The sequence below is a fragment of the Lynx rufus genome, unplaced genomic scaffold (genome assembly GCF_022079265.1).
Source record: "Lynx rufus isolate CCGP_SWC_20201006 ecotype Redwood Valley unplaced genomic scaffold, mLynRuf1.p SCAF_3, whole genome shotgun sequence".
Lineage (NCBI taxonomy): Eukaryota > Metazoa > Chordata > Mammalia > Carnivora > Felidae > Lynx > Lynx rufus.
In genome coordinates, this window is record NW_025814845.1 from 196,677,009 (window position 1) to 196,696,873 (window position 19,865).

General features: G+C 41.1%; 1 protein-coding gene across 4 annotated transcripts in view; it reads right to left on the minus strand.

Annotated features, from left to right (window-relative positions):
- MCPH1 (microcephalin 1) overlaps nucleotides 1-19,865 on the minus strand; it is a 271,742-nt gene that overhangs the window by 146,977 nt on the left and 104,900 nt on the right. The gene's annotated exons all lie outside the window — the stretch shown is intronic.

Here is a 19,865-nt window from a genome sequence, read left to right on the forward strand (position 1 = left end):
AAGGACAAAGAAAGTTTGGACTTAAGTGTCTGGAAAAGGAGGTCAAGAGGAAGCACCAAAGTCCCTCCACACACTCCCTGAAAGGCAAAGAAACTGGTGGCAGTGGATGCCTCTGAAAATGGGGCGTCGAACAGGGTAAACAGGAGAAACCTCCTACCCCCTAGCCCACCCTCTGCTGGAACAACAGAAAAGCCAAGTCCCACAGGCTGTGTGAGAGCAGTGGTGGAAAGCATAGGGGAGACCTCTCCAGCCCTCCACCCCCCCCCCCGTCCCCCCCCTCCCAGGGTGCCGGCACAGAACCCCGCAGGCAGGCAGGACACGGCAGGACACCAGCCATGCTTTCCTGTATGCTAATCAACCCAGGGAAAAAAGACACAAATACCAACACTCGCACCTCAAACACCTCCATTCACATCTAATCGCCTATGAGCCACTCAGGCAGGCAGAGTTTCAATCAGCTTTTCAGTGCCTCATAACTGAACATGACTTTATACCCATTTGATAAAATCCTCTAGCTTGTAAACATGGACCAAACCAAGTAAGAATGGAATTTCTGGGATCACAGTGATGGAAGTCCCTGGATAATAGCAGCTCTATAGATGATAGAGAACCAGTCTCAAGGGGAAGAAGACAAAGGGGTTCATGGGTGGTGTTCCAAGAATAATAAATGAGACTGGAAGGTGAATTGGTGTATAGACGTATTTGAGAGAAGAATTATAATGCTTTTAGAAATTTTTGCAGGGAGTTGGTGATAGGTACATACAAAACTAAGCAATCAAAATGACTGTCAATGATTAGCTCAGGAAAACCAACAAAAATTACCAGAAATGAATCATAGTACCTTACATGGTTCAGTTCAAAAAGCACCCATATACTCATTCGTGTGTGTGTGTGTGTGCGTCAATGTGTATTTACATGCAAAATAAATGTTAAAAATCATAACCATATTGAGTACACTGGGGAACAGAAGAGTAGATAATACTAAAAGACAGCTATACAGGCATACTATGATCTTCCTCAGAAGGAAGTCAATGTCTCCAAGTAAATTAAAAAAAACAAACAAAAAAACAACAACCAGCAAGAAAAGCATTTTATTTAGAAATATGTAGGCAAACTATCAGAAGGCTAATTTAGGAGTGAAAATCCAGGCTGGGAAACAGCAAGGCAGGCAGGGTAGGCCATTTTTTTTTTTTTATTATAAAGCCTCATAAATTATACTGGATGTTTAAAAACACTTAGGTTGGATCATTTTAGACTTACAGTACAGAGAGTTCTCATTTAACTACCACCTAGATTCCTCTATTGTGTGATCATCCAACTTAACTTTGCTCTTTTTCAAAAGTGCTTTTGCAACTAGAACTGGCTTGTCAATATCTAAAAAAAAAAAAAAAAAAAAATCTTGCTGAGCCTGTAATTGGAACTGAGTTGAATCTATGGATCAAAATGGGGAGAACCAAAGAGAAAGACAAATACCATCTAATTTCATTTATATGTGGAATCTAAAAATAAAAACAAAACAGAAACAGACTCCTGTATACAGAGAACAATCTAGTGGTTTGCCGGGGTGGGGGGAGGAGAGGAGTAAGGGGATGGGAAAACTAGGAGAAGGGGGTAGAAGGCACAAGGATACAACGTACAGCATAGGGAATGACAGTTAGTATGTAATGACTTTGTACAGTGACTGGAACGTGGCTAGATTTATCATGGTGATCACTTCCTAATACACATAAATGTTGAATCATTTTGTTGTATACCTGAAATGAATTTAACATTATATGTCAGCTATACTTCAAGAAATAAAAAGGAGAAGGGAGAACCAACCCACAGCTTTAAAAGTATACATATTAAAAAAAAAAAAAGTATACATATTCACAGGCACCTGGGTGGCTCAGTTGGTTAAGCTTCCAACTCTTGATTTCAGCTTAGGTCATGATCTCAAGGTTTTTAAGACTCAGCCTCACGTCAGGCCCTGCACCAGTCAGTGTGGAGCCCGCTTGGGATTCTTTCTCTCTGCCTCTCCCCTGTTCACCTGTGCACAGCTCTCTCTCTCGCGCACGCGCTCTCTCTCTCTCTCTCTCTCTCTCTTAAAATAAATAAATATATTTCAAGAAACGTATCCATTTTCCCAATTCATGAACATAGTACATCTCTCTTTTTATTTAGGTCTTCTTTGATTTCTTTCATAGTGTTTTGTAGTTTTCAGCATAGACCTGCAAATATGTTGTCAAGATTTAAATATTTTAATTTCTGTGGATGCTAATATAAATTTCATTTTATTTCTTTTTTTAATTTAATGTTTATTTTTGAGAGAGAGAGAGAGAGAGAGAGAGAGAGACAGAGAGAGAGAGAGCCAGAAGAGGTGGGGCAGAGAGAGGGAAACACGGTGTCCAAAGCAGGTTCCAGGCTCTGAGCTGTCAGCACAGAGCCCGATGCGGGGCTTGAACTCACAGACTGTGAGATCATGACCTGAGCCAAAGTTGGACACTTAACTGACTGAGCCACCCAGGCGTCCCATAGATTGCATCAAAAAAATCAGGATTCCAGTTGTTTATTGCTAGTACACAGAAACACAACTGAATTTTGTATACTGAGCTTGCACCCTATAACCTTGCTGAACTCACTAGTTGTGGGAGCTTTTTTGTAGATTTGTTGATGTTTTCTATGTAGCCAGTCATGTCTTTTGTGAATAAACAGTTTTATTTGCTGCTTTCCCAATCTGTGTGCATATTTTTTTTAGCTCCATTATTGCACTAAGACCCGCTCCCCCAATACAGTGCAGAAGAGAAACAGTGACAGCAGTGCAATTACTTGAACTCCTTTGTGAGGTAGATTGATTTGATTAGTTAAAAAACAAAACAAAACAAAACACACACACACAGGAAAGCATAACCCCAAAGTGTTTCTGGGCATAAGTGAATGTATCTATGTATGGAAAGCACAGTATTTCTTCACTTTCAAATTTAAAAAGTTCATATTGTTATTTCATAGTGGTGCTGGCTAGTGGTCATGGTGCTTTTATTAACTGCTTCGATTTCCTAATCTCCAAAGAATAGTTAGAAAATTCAGCGGTCGGAAGTACTGTAGCTCAGGATCAGTAAATGTCACTTTTATTTTTATTGATTTATTTGGAGAGAGAGATAGAAGACAAGCAAGGGAGAGGCAGAGAGAGAGGGAGAGACAGAATCCCAAGCAGGCTTTGTGCCATCGGCTCACTGCCCAATGTGGGGCTCGAACTCACGAAGCTGGGCTGAGATCAAGAGTTGGACATATAACTGAGTGAGCCACCCAACGGCTCCTACATGTCACTTTCCAAACCAGAACCAAATTAATTTCTCTTAACATTAATTCCTTAATATCTAATAATTTCTTAATGTTTTCTTATTTGCATAAGAAATTTTCTTCAGCTAAGAAAAAAATTAATTTATTCTAAAAGCATTTAGTAAGCAAAAACATTAAACAAGGTACGCTCAATTACTAACTTCTCAAAAATAATTTTAAAGAGAGGAAAAACAGTGTGGAATTATTTCAATGTACAAGTGATGAGAGAAGGTTGGGAGCGAGAGAAAAGTGGCATGAAATAGTGATTTTGGGTTGAGCTTGAAAAAATTAATGACTCCAAATGGTTAATGACTGACTGCCAGTACAAAAATCACAACTGTAATATAAAGCTGATTTAACTCACTTAAAAGCATTATTGATTGTGTTGAAAACATTAATATTCACAATTTTTTACTGTAATATTAAGTGTATTCTGAGATTCTAAATGGCCAGCTGAATCAGTCATTGTTTTTGGACCTGTCCCTAGAGCTTACTGTCTACCATATTTAATTGGTAAATTCAAATGCAGTTGTAGCACTAACAATACTCGTAAGAAGATAGCAGGTATGGACAAAGAGGGCCTTCTTTGTGGGAAACATCAATAATATTCTTTGTATATAAAAGACTTCATGTTGTTCAACATATCCACTGATGACCTTATAATCAAATCTGACAGACAGAAACTTATGCCTCAGATTTAACCTGTGGGAATCTAGTCAAATAGTTCAAAAGCATACTTCATGCTCTAATCACTGAGAAGAGATTGGGGTTATCTGTACTGCTCTCTGCCCTACCCATTCTTGCACCCACCAACTGCGGGAGCTGTAAACGTTTATGGAGGTGTAAAAACATATATTTAGCATTTGCAAACCTCTTCTTCCTTAAAAATTTTTTTATGGTTATTTAGTTTTGAGAGAGACAGAGACAGAGACAGAGCATGGGTAGGGGAGGGGCAGAGAGAGGGGGAGACACAGAATCCAAAGCAGGCTCCAGGCTCTGAGCTGTCAGCACAGAGCCCGATGCGGGGCTCAAACTCAAGAGCTGTGAGAGCATGACCGGAGACGAAGTTGGGTGCCTAACCCACTAAGCTACCCAGGATGCCCTCAAATCTCTTCTTTCCTACAGAAGAGGAACAAAAGTAGTAATTACTAATCTTTTGCTATTTTAAGCTAACAAGAAAACAATACAAATCAAATTATAAATGTTTTCTCACCGGAGTTTATAGATTCTTTGTCTCAGTTATGAGTAATTAATTTGCTCAAACAACAACATCTTAAGAGAATTCGCTACTATGCACATTGTTTTGACTTCTCCTAGAGGGAGAATAACATTTGTGTTTTTTCCACAACTACACAATATAATGTACTAACACCATGGAATCCAGGCAACCGGGTTAAGCCAATCTCCGTCTCTCTGCAGCCCTGTGACAAAAGGCGAGTTAGTTAACCTTTCTGTCACATGAAAACATTATCCATCATTTTAAGTTACAAATGTATCCATGTAGCTAATGAAATAGTTGTGGCAATGAAGTTATTTCTAGGTTAAACATCAGGCTTAAAAAGTTGGGGCTATCAATGGTATAATTTTTGACAAATTAATAGGGCATATAGGGTGCTTATGTCCCAAACACTTAGGAGCCAGAAAACAGAGGAGGTCTGGTCTTCCAAAAGGACCAACTTGAACTGGCAAAGTTTCAAGGCAATAATATTTGTTCCAAAATAAGCCATTCCTCTGTGTTACCAACACATCTTTTAACATCAAGAAATGCTTTACATGATTCCACAGTTATTTTAAAATATAAACCTATTTCGCAGATGAAATGCCTCCCTCAATGAGGCAATTTTCCACAGATGATTTTTTTTTTCAACGTTTATTTATTTTTGGGACAGAGAGAGACAGAGCATGAACGGGGGAGGCGCAGAGAGAGAGGGAGATACAGAATCGGAAGCAGGCTCCAGGCTCTGAGCCATCAACCCAGAGCCCGACGCGGGGCTCGAACTCACGGACCGCGAGATCGTGACCTGGCTGAAGTCGGACGCTTAACCGACTGCGCCACCCAGGCGCCCCTCCACAGATGATTTTTAAAAATTGAGTTGCCATTCTCAAAATACATAATTAACTGTTTTAACGTGTACAGTTCAGTGGCATTTAGCATATTCACTTCTCTCTCATTTCAAAATAACCATTCTGGGAGTATACCCCGTACCCAGCAAGCGACCTCCCCATATGCCCCAGTCCACTTCTCACCAGCTGGCTGTCTCTGCACGTTTGTGTATTCCACAAACACCATAGCTGACGAATCAGACATTATGCGACCTTCTGGGTCTGGCTTCTTTCCCTGAGCATAATGTTTTCAAGGTCAAGGTATGATTTGAATGAAGGCTACTGATGGGTATCAAAAATGCTTGTTTAATGACCATAATTGATATTTATTGAGAACTTACTCAGTACTTTATTTCGATGACCTTTCGATCATTTTGCAGATAAGGAAAATGAAGCTTCGAGAGTGTAACTGCCTTACAAGTCACACAGCCAGTGAACGGCACTCTCAGGGCGCCTGGGTGGCTCAGTCAGTTAAGCGTCCAACTTTGGCTCAGGTCATGATCTCATAGTTCATGAGTTGGAGCCCCACGTCTCGGGCTCTGTGCTGATGGCTCAGAACCTGGAGCCTGCTTCAGATTCTGTGTCTCCTTCTCTCTTTCTGCCCCTCCCCTGCTCACATTCTGTCTGTCTGTCTCTCTCTCTCTCTCTCTCTCTCTCTCTTAAAAATAAATAAGCATTAAAAAAATATTTAAAACTCAGTCTCTTATCTGTTAACCTTTCAAAAGCACATACAGTGGTGGGCAGCCACAGAATAAAGTTATCCAAGTTTAAGGTGGTACAAGATAAAAATATTCTCTAGGCTATCTCTACAAGTAGATGCCAGGAAGATTACGGGCTATGAATTGAGGACAGCCTGACTTCAAATTTAAAATTCACCATTTTCAATCACTGTGACTATAAGCAACTCACTAAAACTTTTCAAGTCTCTGTGCCCACAGTGGAGTATTGTATTGACATGTGGAGAGAGTCTAAGCCTCCTGGCGGAAAAGCCCCTGTCCCTACATTGTCTATGTCTGGAAGCAGTGCCACCTCGTCCTCCAGAAATGGCCAGCTGGTCTCTAGAACCTTCCAATTCAGCACACGGTCCTAAGGCCAGCAACCTGCACATCACCTGGGAGCTGGTAGCCAGTGAAGAAGCTTAGGACCCAGACCTACTGAACTAGAATCTGCATTTAATAAGACCCCAGAGGATTCATCTGTTATTAAGTTTAAAAAGCACTCTGGCTGTCTCAAAAAAAAAAAAAAAAAAAAAGTGGCAGGAAACCAAAACCTTAATACAACCTATTTAACCAAGACAGATAAGATAAGCAATAAGGTACCAAAAATAAGTAGTTAAGAAGTCTGTTTCCTTTTTAAGAGATACTGACAGAGACTAAATACCAGATAGAAAGAGGAAAAAGACGCCGTACATTGATATATGCTCAAAATATTGTTACAAAAAAGTTCCGCTATATAGTACACAGGCACTTAAGTGAGATTTATGCAGCTCATAGCTCACCTAATCTTTTCCAGCCGGAAAAAATGAAAATGGATTATTCTTGGATGTTAGAGCTTAACGGCCACTATGAGCCACTTTTTACACATTGCTAAGCAAAGACCAGGGTGACCCAGCATTTCACCAGCATACTTCCATGTGAAGTCCAAACATCTTTATAAATAACACAAGCTCGTACTTTTCTTATCAAAATGAAAACAAAGAAATAAATATAACACATTCCAATGTAACTAAAACAAACATCAGAAACATCACTTCAGTGTATGAAAAACAAAGTAGAAATTATTATTACCATCATAGACAATAAGCCAAATATTATGGCTACTAAGAACAACCACTGTTTCTTATTCTTTCTGTGAATTTAAGTTGTAAAGATTTTTTTTCTTAAATGAGAGCATCAGGTCATCTTATTTTCATGAATTTTAACAAGAAAATCATGAACTGCATGGGTACTTTCATAATTTATAATGATGTACAATGTTTTTATATGACATTTTTAGCTCATCAGAGGCAAATAGAAGTTCTGGGGATTTTGTAATTTTTTTTTAACGTTTATTTATTTTTGAGAGACAGAGAGAGACAGAGTGCAAGCGGGGGGTGAGACAGAGAGAGAGGGAGACACAGAATCCAAAGCAGGCTCCAGACTCTGAGCTGTCAGCACAGAGCCCAATGCGAGGCTCGAACTCATGAACTGTGAGATCATGACCTGAGCCAAAGTCAGGCGCTTAACCGAATGAGCCACCCATGCGCCCTAAAAGTTCCAGGGATCTTTAAAGAAATAAGTATGTTTGGTCATCTACCAACTCACTTACTCATCCAACAAGTATGTGTTGTGTTCCAGCTCCACCCTGGGTCCTGGGCCAGGTGAGAAAAGACAGGTACAGTCTCTGCCCTCAAAGAGCTTGTATTTTGCTAAATAACCAGGTCCGTTAAAGAAATTCTGCTTTTATGTTTGAAGGAGTCTCTTGTGCCCTAGTCTCTTGTGCCTAGTCTCTTTTGCCAAGAGTCAGTCTCTTTTATTTTGCCCTAGTCTCTTGTGCCAAGAAGGGTATGGCTATCTCTAAGTAAGTTGTACCAACAAAAAATATTGTTTAAAATTTAACAATTGAAACAAATGTTCTACCACAATAAAGTATATATGGCTTATCAGAAATCGGTGAAGGTCAAAGGATACAAACTTCCAGCTACAAAATAAACAAGTCATGGAGATGTAATGTACATCATGGTGACTATTTGAAAATTGCTAAGACAGTAGATCTTAAAAGTTCCCATCACAAGAAAAAAAAAATGTATGGTGACGGATGTTAAATAGACCTATTGTGGCAATCATTTCACAATACGTAACAAATGTCGAATCATTATGTTGTATGCCTGAAACTAATACATCACTTACACTTCAATTAAAAAACTGTGAATAGAATGAAGTATTTGTATACGATTCTTTCTTGTTTTGTGATTTATCTGATGAAACCAAAATAAAAAAAAAATTACATAAGGGGGTTTGGCTGGCTCAGTTGGTGAAGCATGTGACTCTTGATCTTGAGGTTGTGAGTTCAAACCTCACATTGGGTGTAGAGATTATTTAAAAATAAAATCTTAAAAAAAAAGAATTACACAAAACAAAATTTGGTGGAGAGGTATTTCTCTGTGCACTGAAGGGCACTCTCCAGTGGTCAGAAAGACAACCAACTCAAAAGAACTAAGGTTTCTGTCATGGAACTGATAAATCTACCATGCATCTAAGGCAAGCTATTATTTCAGTGGACAAAACCACTTTTAGTTACAAATTTCTCATTCTCTGGTAAAGAAAAGCCTAAAAAGTTTTCTGTAGAGAACATTCCAGGGCAATGAATTTTAGGAGAAATGTATTGTGTAGATCATACATAGACAGTGTCAGGTAGCCAAACGTACAATGTTGTCAACTACAGTTTTGAAGCACGTATGCCAGTTGTCTAAAATCTGGTATTTCTTACATCAGCTCTCTTCAAAACCTAATGTTATCACTAAAGCCTAATTCACAGAGGTTCTTATGCAGACACAGAGTTCAAGAGTGATGTTCTTTGGCAATCTATTTTAACTTGGGGACAGAGCTTAGAAACCTAAAAGAAGGGAGAGCTAACAATGTCCCCAACATTACTGACAGATACCTAAAAGGACATGCAAATGACAGATAGCTAAAAACCATGTTCAAGAAGTCCCAGTGCCTCAAATCATGGCTGCATTTTTCTGATGAGAACCTAAAGGTAAGATATTCTGTGTTGTTACTGAAAATGAGAACAGTTTCACTGGGCGTCAGAAAAGACAACTGGGGAACTCAACAGAAAGTTGCGGAACTGAGATAAAGATGCACCTGTAAGAACAGCTGAAATTTGTTTCTAAAAATGAGCTTGGAATTTGTGACGCAACTCGGCATCAACCATAGTGGAAGTCCTACAGTCTTCAATGGTAAGGCAAGAAAGAGATTACTTGAGGTTTAGAGAAATTAAGAACTGGCATGAGATGTGCCAAGTTAAACAAACACAGTGTAGTCCCTGATGGCCATCATTTTGAAAGGGATGGGCAGCGATGTATCAAACAAAGCTGAATCTCTTGATTTGCTGATTCTCAGCCTCATCCACTTAAACTGTTTGCCCAATATGGCACCTTTTGCTTTAATAGACATAACCTCAATCTAGTTTCTTCCTTCCTGCTACACCAATAGGTTCAGGTGCTCCACAAGCACACTCCCAACTCGCTGTGATAAAATCAAACTGTCAAGCGCCGGAAATATCATCTTTCAGCTGGCCACCTCCCAGAGCTTTCATCATATTTCATGTTGCCCCATCCAGCTACTAGGACCTATGTCTCTGATCCACTTGCAACAAGAGATCTAGAAATAGTTGTGCCATTTCCAGCTCTTTACTTACTGTTCAACCTCCTCATCATTGCACTTGCTGTTGCCAAGGCTCCTGAGAGCAACCATCTGCTCAAGTCCAATGGCTGGTCCTCTGCCTTCACAGTATTGGCCTTACAGCATTTGTGTGTGTGGTCAAATACACTCTCCTTCCCGAGACAGTTCCTCCTCTACCTGAGCATCACACTCTCCTCAGGGCCACCTGATGTTTCTCAGTCTCCCTTGCTTGCTCGTCCTCCTCTTTCTCAACTGTTAAATGTTGGCACAGCCTGGGGCTCAGTGTTAAACTCACTTCTCTCCTCACTATACACTCATGCCCTAGATACCATGGCTTTTGTTCCATCTATGCACTAATGGCTCCCAAAGGAGTATGTATAGTACTAACCTTTACCCTGAAAACACACACACACACACACACACATACACACACACACACACACACACACACACACACCTATGTGATATTGTGTGATATCTCTACTTGAATGCCTAATAGGAATCTCACACTCAATATGTACACATCAGAATTTCTTATTATACCCCAAACCTCAAACATTTTTCTCCCCCAGTATTTCCTGCCTCAGTAAATGGCACCACTATCTACCCTCAGAGGCTCAGGTAAAAAATTTAGGTAAGAGCCATCGTGACTTCTCTAGTCCCACATACTATGTATTATCAAATCCTGTTAGATCTTCCTAAAAAGTACACCAGTCTGATAGCTTCTCTGCATTATGCTGGTCATGGCCATGGTAATTGCTGACCTATCTGATCCAAACTGCCTCCTTCTGGTCACTCTGCTTACTGTTACCTTTCTGCAATCCATTCCTTACATAGAAGCGAGAGAGACAAAAGCCTGTCACTCTCTGGTTAAAATACTCCAAACACCCGATCATGACCTCCAGAGCCATGCTCTGGTCCCTGAAAGCCTCTCCAAATACCTCTCCTTCTTCTCCTCACTCAAAATGCCTCAGGGCTTTCTCGTCCACACAAAATCTCAGCTTCAGGACCTGTGCACTTGCTTTCGTGTGTCAGGTGTATTAATTAGGATCTGTCTAGCACTTTATAACATTAAAGAATGAATTATTAACATAAAGCTATGAATTCCAAAAAATGGCAAAGGAACCTCACTCATACTATAGTCAATGGCTGTGTCCAGAGTGACTTCACACACTTCTTGCTCTCAAAAACAGCTCTCCTTTAAACTGTGATCATCACGGTCCTGTTCACAAACCTTCTCAGATATTCTCATGAAAGGCAACACCAAAGCCCTCGATTTTCCAGGGCAATCACTTTTTCTCACCTGTCCTCAATCATGGGATTATGGAATTAGGAAAGCACTGTGCCTCCAATACGGGGGGGGGGGGAGGGGGGGGGCGGTGGAAAGCACACCTGAGGAATTGCCAGGATGAACCAAAGGGATGGCAGACAGGGTGGGGGATGTGAACAGGACCACCTATGCCCTGGGGTGCCAAGGGTCGGTTCCACTGCATCTCATGTGAGGCTCTGCAGAGCAAGAGTGCGGGCAGTTTTCAGGAACTACTTCAGTGAAAGGAGCAAAACACCACAGTCTCTCCACAAACAGAATCCATTGTGTGAATAATGAAAGGTCATAACGCAGGTGTGCTTTGACATGACTATTTACAGCCACTGCTTTGGATGATGCCTTGAGGAAGACTGTTTCAGAGATCCACATTCAAGTCAGACAAGTTTGTTTTTTTTTTTTTTTTCCTCCTAATGTCTCCATCACTAAACACAAACAGGGTCCTTCTCTGTTGCAAAAACATTCTGTAAGAACCCAGTGAAACAGTGGATATGAAAATGTTTTTTAAAGTGTAAGTACTTTACCAAGCTATAATCTGTGGCACAGTAAAGAGAACTTTGGAATCAGGCCAATGAGGGATCAAAGAACCAAGCTGTAGACCTTAGTCAGCTTAGTATTATAAGTGCCTAGCACATGGTTGTAGCCAATAAATGTTAGAGAGAACTTAAGAAAACAGCTCAAAAACCCTAGTGACAAATGTGGTACACCAAGTTCATTCTGTCTAAACCTTATTCTTAGAATGTGCTCAGAAATTAAGGTAGAGCAAAAAAAGAGAGGGAGAGAGAGAATGGTTTTCAAGATGATTCTTTTTAAATAGTCTTGAGAAGGCAATGTAATGGACTAGAACATCAGTGACAATCCTACACTCAAGGCCCAGTTCTACCACTGGTGACAACACCAGGAGAGCAACTCAGCTTCCTCTTGGCAAACAAGAGGCCCAGACTGGGTGAACCACGGGCTGCATTCTGATTCTGACCTTCGATTCTATGTTTGCGCCAATTAACTCAGACGCACCGCTTACTGAATCCAGCGTGAGGAAGCCAACATTGAATCACATTGTTTCAAGAAAATTAACTCACTATGACATCATCTTTTGATTTATGAAACACTGATTATAAAGTGTTTTTTGTTCTTTTGTTAATAGTTAAACTGTCCTGAAATCTGGCTGTAGAACTGACCGAAGTTCTTATTTGCATTTACAACTGATCTGGCTTTAAAACTCTGCCATCAAGTCTTGTTCATAAGCTGTTCGGAACCAACATGTTTTGACCTGAATACAGGCTGAATGACTCCTCAAGTCCTATGCTGTGTCTTTGAAAAGGAGATGGGGCTAAATGCACTGGGAGCCAGAAGGAAGAAGCCTTGTTCACAGGGTCTCCCACTGCCTTTCACTGAACATGAAGAGTTACAGCTAAGTCAGGGGAAAAGGGTGGAAACACCAAATACATGAGAGGCAGAAGACAGGGTCTCTAAAGAATTCACACAGCACTATGCTTAAACACAACATGACAAAAAAGCTTTGGTCTACAGGGATACTTTGGTCAAATCAATTTCTTTATTTTTCTGTTGTGTTACTTCCTGTCTCCCACGAATAGGAAACAGAGCAACTCCTGACACGGTTTTCTATTTCTCTGTATCTGCCAGACAATTCAGTCACGAAGCAGGAAAAGCACAAGTTATTCTCTCTGCTGAAAACAGCGGGCCGAACAATGGGAGTACTAACCGCTGTAAACACGTAGAAATTGCCAACACGGGCTTCAAAAAAAAAAAAAAAAATTTTTTTTTTTTTAAATAAAAAATTCAAACTGAAGTTTGTTATAAAATGACCTTTTTTTTTTTGATATGACTAACTGGGCCACATACAACCATCTAATTTTAAAGAACTGCTAGAATGCTCCTTTACAAGCAATTTCCAGAGAATACCACACAAACCCTAAAATAAAAACATTCTCAGTAATGTTTTTCTTGGAGGCAAGCTTATACAGCTAGCCAAAAAGAATATTTTAAGAATCCCCCAAATTGCATTGGGGACAAGGAAAAAAGGAGGGGGACCACAGAAAGAAAGAGACAGAGACAGAGACAGAGACAGAGTCATTCCTTTACACAAAGACAATGTGGTCCTTGAAGTATATCATATGGACGCTTCAAATCTTGATCCTAAAAGAAACCTGAGATATGGAATTCACATCTCAAGTCATACACAAGTTGCAGATGAACATTATACTGTGTACTGAGCTTTAGAAATTATGTGGGCTGGCTTTACTAATGACAATGGAGGCTATCCTCTCTCAAAAAAATTTATCATGCATGAGTTTGAGCCCCATGTTGGGTGTAGAGATTACTTAAAAAAAAAGTTTATCATGTTTGTGCAACTGCAGTTTTTAATATATATTTTTAAATGTTTATTTTTGAGAAAGAGAGAGAGAGAGCACAAGTTGGGGAAGGAGAGGGAGACACAGAATCTGAAGAAAGCTCCGGGCTCCAAGCTGCTGGCACAGAGTCTGACACGGGGCTCGAACCCACAAACCATGAGATCGTGACCTGAGCTGAAGTCAGATGCTCAACTGACTGAGCCACCCAGGCGCCTGTGTGTGACTGCAGTTTTTAGGAAATTAAAGGAGGGAAGCCATGGAAGAAGTCACTATCTTTGTCTTATTTAAGTGACATAAACAGGGAAAGAGATTCGGTTCATTTCTAAACTTTTTTTTTTCCCTTAAGAGTGCAAGTCAGCAAGAACCCATTAAAATCAATAAACACGCAAGGCCAGCTAGACGAAACATTTCCCAGTCATCCCCGGTGTGGCACGAATACACAAACAGGCATTTTACTTTCAGCCACAGCCGATCTGGTCCTTCTCAATTTCTTAGGAATTGGTACTTCTCACAAGTAAGGAAGTGTTTAGGCATCACTGGTAAAGCAATGTCTGTCGCTGTTTTCTTAGAAAGATACGAATGCCAGAACTATCACTCTTAAAATGTGAAAGTGATCCCTTTCAGCAATTGTGCCCTGATGGTTCTGGAGAAGGCCAAAGTATATACGAAAATCGGTACTACGGTGGCTTTGACATAAGTGGAGTTTCCAATTATACTGAAATACCTCCGGATACGCAAGGGTGCCCTTCTCAGGTCCCTCAAACTCCTACGTGCCTGCGGTGCTCAGGAGCCTTCACGGATGTTCCTGGGTGCTAACAAGGACGGGCTGGACTGTCCATGGCAAAGATACCACTGGTCCAGAGAAAAAGTATCTTTTTAAATTGTAGGGTTAATGCAGTCTTTCTGTGCACGAAACCCGTGACACAGATAGTAACTGATCCCGGTAGCTCTTTGTGGGAATTGGAGACACTGTCACTTCTGCTCTAAGGCTGGCATTTGTCAGGTTCTCACTTTCTGCCAGTCGCTGCCGTGAGCACTGTACGTGTTTAACTCCCAGCGCTCACATAATCCTGTGGGGGGACGTGCTGTACGTGGCTCCATCTCACACACTGGGAAGTGCGGCTTGGTGAGAAGGACTTCTGTTCCCAGCACCCGGGCAGGTCAACCAGGTCTATTCCAGCTTTGTGCGGGGATGGGGGTTCAACTTTCGGTTGGTGAAATCACCAGATCTGAGGCTGGCCACGTAGCCTGGCGTCGAACTTTCCCGTAGTCAATTATCTTCCTCTTGTTTCATGTTATCATCCTACGAACTGTGAAAACATCAGAGGCCTGGATCTTGTGTTACAGTCTTGTGAGTCTTCTATTTCAAAATAATCTTAACGTAAATGTACTGCCAATTGGGACATTGTAAATGATGGTAATACTATAATGGAAATACTTGGGACCTCCAAAGAGAACGCATATGTATGTATTTACCTATGTGTGCGGATGTGTATTTTCACTGTAGGTATTTAAACAGTGAATCAACTTGCATAGGTATTCTCTCTGAATAACTATTTGTTGATTTTGGTCTTCCCAGCAGAAGGTAAGATAAAATATATGAAACTGTCAGAAGTCATACCTTATAGAAGTAACAGTGGCTTGATCAGTAGCTTAGTATGGGAAAAGTAACAGTAAATGTTCAGGTCACTGCTTCATCACTATTTAAAATCACTATACTGGTATATACAGTGTGTTAGTTAAAAATATTAACTGGGGGCGCCTGGGTGGCTCAGGCGGTTAAGTGTCCAACTTCAGCTCAGGTCATGATCTTGTGGTTCATGAGTTTGAGCCCCACATCGGGCTCCGTGCTGACAGCTCAGAGCCTGGAGCCTGCTTCGCATTCTGTGTCTCCCTCTCTCTCTGCCTCTCCCCGGCTCGTGCTCTGTCTCTCAAAAATAAATAAACATGAAAAAAATTAAAAAAAAAATTAAGTGAATGCTTTCATGCACTATTTTGCAAGCTTTAAAACTCAGAGGAAGGCTCTCAAGGTTCAGTACTGTTACAGTTCTGTCTCCGTCCTGCCTTTGTTCTTGTCTTGGAAGTCCACATAGCTGGCCCTCCCTCTTCAGGTTAACCTAGCTCCCTGCCAGCATCACCCAGTAAGCATGAAGGAACATGGACAGCTTCAAAATAGTCAGAGACCCAAGGTGAACTATTTTATTCTTTATTGTTTTCTTAATTTCTCAACTGTCTTTCTTCTTGTTTATAATCAACAAAGCCACCTCTGAAGACAAGAAGTCCTAAAGGAATGCATTGGCAGAACTGGTTCCTTCGGGATGCTCTAAGGGAGAATGTGGTCCAAGAGTCCCTTGGCTGCTGGAAATCCTTGGCATTCCTTGGCTTGTAGAGACATCACTCTAAGTTCTGCCTCTTCACATGGCCATTTACCCTCTCCATCTTTCTAAGCTTTCTTAAAGCTTATCCTTACAGAATTCAAACCAATTAAAAGTCAGCAACCTGGGGTACAATGAAGCGTGGAATATGGTGCTTCAGGAATTAATGCATTTGTACTTATGGCAGAATGTACTTGTACTTGATTGCAGAATGATGCCCTCCCCAAAGCTGTCTACAGCTGAGCCTCCAAGTCTGAGAATATGTTACCTTCCATGGTGAAAGGGACGTTACAGATGCAATGACGTTAGGGATCTTGAGATGGGGAGCTATCCTGGAGTATCCAGGTTGGCCCCATGAGACCATAAGAGTCCTTATAAGTCAAAGATAGAGGCAAGAAGTCAGAGGAGTGTGACAACAGAAACAGAAGTCAGAAGGATGTGACTGCTGGAAGGGGCCACAAGCCAAGGAATGCATGTAGCCTTTAAAACTGGAAAATGCAGGTAACAAGTCTCTCCCCTATAGATTCCAGAGAGAATGAGGCACTGACAACACCTTGGCTTGAGCCCAGTGAAACCTATTTTGGACTTACAACCTCCAAAACCGTTAAGAGAATAAATCTGTGCTGTTTTTAAGCCAATACATTTCCGGTAATTGGCCACAGCAGCCACAGGAAACTAATGCAGTACCATGGACCCTTTAGAAGAAGAAATTACTCAAGGTGGTGCCGCCTTATGCATATTTAAGAGAATTGCTTCCGGCCTGGCTGGTTGACCATCTGGCAAGGGTCCATGGGTGACTTGTGTACTCTTGGTGCTACCAGCACTTGGAATGTAATCAGTGGGAGCCAGAGGGAGCAGAGGCCGTTGCATCAAACTAGCAGGGTTCCTCTTGCCAGATTCATAGTTCAGGTGACTCCCGGTGTGGGATGGCATGTGCCACCTGGGCTGTGTCTTGTCTTGGCACTGGCTTCTCTCACAGGCTTCATGACGCCTGTCTTGGTGCACAAGATGAAAGGGAACCCCGCGATAATAGGTTCCTCTTAAATCACAAAGGATCTTTGTTAAACCATCAAGTCCCCTCACGACCTGCAGCCTATCCCTGAACCCCAACCTCCTAGTATTGTCCAAATCAGAGAGTGTCTTGCCACCCAGTCTAAGCTGTGGTTTTTTCTCACTGGGATACTAAGGCAACAATCTGCCGGCATATACTCTGATGCTATTCTTTCTTCCCCATGGTAAGTTCTCCACACAGCAGCCACCACCCTTTGAACAACACAGGTCAGAGCATCTCACTCCCTGGACATAAACTTTCTGATAGCTCATCATGACATAAGGAATATAATCCAAGTACTTCACCACGGCCAAGGTGTCTTCACCATCTGGCTCTCTTGTCTCATCTACCACTTTTCCCCTTGGTGAACCTCAACACACTGTTCCTGCCTTTGAGATTTTGCCCCATTGTAGCAGTCAGCACTTGACAGGCTAGATCTGGAGGGCTGACTTTGTAGGAGCTGTCTGGAAACGCCAACAGCTCGACACCTGGAGGCCTGGGGTCCTGTGGGAGAAGGGGGTACGTCTGGTGGAGGCGTACCTCAGGGCAGCCCCACTGAGGGGACCATCCTACCCTGAGGCCAGCTGGTTCACCAGAAGGCAGCCCACAAGGCAAGAGATTCACCCACGTTGTGGCAGGCATCACTGCTGTCTTTTATTACTGAGCAGTATTCCACAATATGGAAGGATGGTTTGCTTATCCATATTCACCCACTGAGGGACATCGGTGCTGTTGCCAGGTTTTCGTGACTATGAGCAAAGCTGTTACAAATCTTCAGGTACAGATTCTTGTGTGAGCATGAGCTTTCATTTTCCTAAGGCAAACACCTCAGAGCCGGGTTGCTGAGTGACATGGTGAATATACATTGAACTTCATGTAAAACTTCCCAACTATTTTCCAGAATAGCCATACCACCTTCCACCCTCACCAGCAGTGTACAAGGGCCCAGGTGCTCTGCATCTTTGCTGGAGGATCTGTTGACATATTCTATTATTTAGCCATTTTATTAAATGTGTGCCGGTACCTCACTGTGGCTGCAAATTATATTTCTCTAATGATATTGAGCATCTTTTCACCTTTGTATCTTTGGTAGAGTGTTCAAATAATGCTTATGGGATGCACCTGGATGGTTCAGTCAGTTAAGCACATGACTCTTGGTTTTGGCTCAGGTCATGATCTCATGGGTTCATGATATCGAGCCAAGTGTCAGGCTATGCACTGACAGCTTGGAGCTTGCTTGGGGGCTTCTCTCCCTCTCTCTGCCCCTCTTCAACCTGTGCACACTCTCTTTCAAAATAAATACATAAGAGATTTGTTTTGAAAATGCCTTTGGCTATTTTTTTGTTTGGGTTGTTTCTTATTTTTGAGATTTGAGAGTTCTTTATAAAGTTTTGATTAAGTCTTTTACCAGGTGATACATGGAAATGTTTTATATTGGGTTCCTTATAATGTTCTTCACAGAGTATAAATTTTTACATTTGATGAAGTGTCATTTATCACTTTTCCTTTTACACATCATGCTTCTCATGTTGCATCTGAGAACTTTCCACCTAAATCTGGGTCATGAAGATTTTTATCCTGATTCTAAACTATACATGTGTATACATAAATAATCAATTTGTCTCTATTTTCAAAGAATTATTCTGAGATTTTATTGGGAATGTGTTGAATCTGTAAACTGTTTTGGGGAAGAACGACATTTTAACTACACTGAGTCTTCCAATCCATGAACATAGTATGTCTCTCCCTTTGTTAGTTCATAGATTGTTTTAAACCCGTGTTTTATAGTTTTCAGCATACAGACCCTGCAGATATTTTTATGTTAGATCACACTTGAGTATTTCAATGTTGACCCTGTACGATTACATCTTTGTATCCTGGTAATATGTTCTAAGAGTTTTTTTGTAGATTTCTTGGGATTGTCTACATGGACAATCATGGTGTCTACGAACAGACACAGTGCCATTTCTTCCACTCTAATCTAAATGTATTTTATTTGATTTTCTTACCTGATTGCACTTGTACTTCTTTCATTCACTCATGTGACCAAGTAGCCCAGTTCTGCCTGAGCACTGGAAGTTCACCAAATAACACATTCGACTCCCTGCCTTTCTAACGTGTAGTGGTTAATCCCACATATAGTAACCATATGTTAAATTTGCATCTGGCTCTGTTTCTATGTATTATTAGGGGGAGAATATTGGCAGTACATTGAGCATAAACATGGAGGCAGCTAGGGAGTTGGTCTTTACGCATGGCAACAGTAAATGCTGATTCTCATGTCTGACTTCTCTGCTCAGAGTCCCAGAAGAATAGGTCGGGTACAGAATCAGGCACAGATGTATATCCTCATAAATGATAAAGAACATTTTTTCCTCTGAGACATGAGGGAAGGAAGAGCTAACTGATAAAGATACAGAAACATTGTGAATTGACGAAAAGAAGGCAGGGTATTCATTCATGGAAGCTGGAGTTATAAATGATATTTCTTACAAATAAATGTGGATCAGTACAAACACATAATGAAGTATGGTAGTCACCAACTGTCACCAATGAAAATCGTCCTTTTGTGTTGGGGGGATAGAATTTCAAACTTTTCCACTTCATGACTTTAAGCGCTAATGTCACAAACGTCTTGGACCAGAAAGCTGCAGGGTTAAGTCATGACCCCGGAAAAAGACCAGAGCCGTTCTTAAAAATCCATCTGTAGCTTGTTTGTGTATTATAATTCTACCGGTTTAAATTAACACAGTATTAATATAATACATTGTTAGGGGGAAGAGGAAGGAGGGTGGATATGTAGCAGATGCAATATAGTAGTAACACAAGTCACAAATGACTGTACTCTCATCAGACGTCAGTGCTTTGGAGTGACCATAGGTTGAGGACCAAAGTAAAAATAGAAAGAGTAACAAACAATCTCAATTTCTATGAATA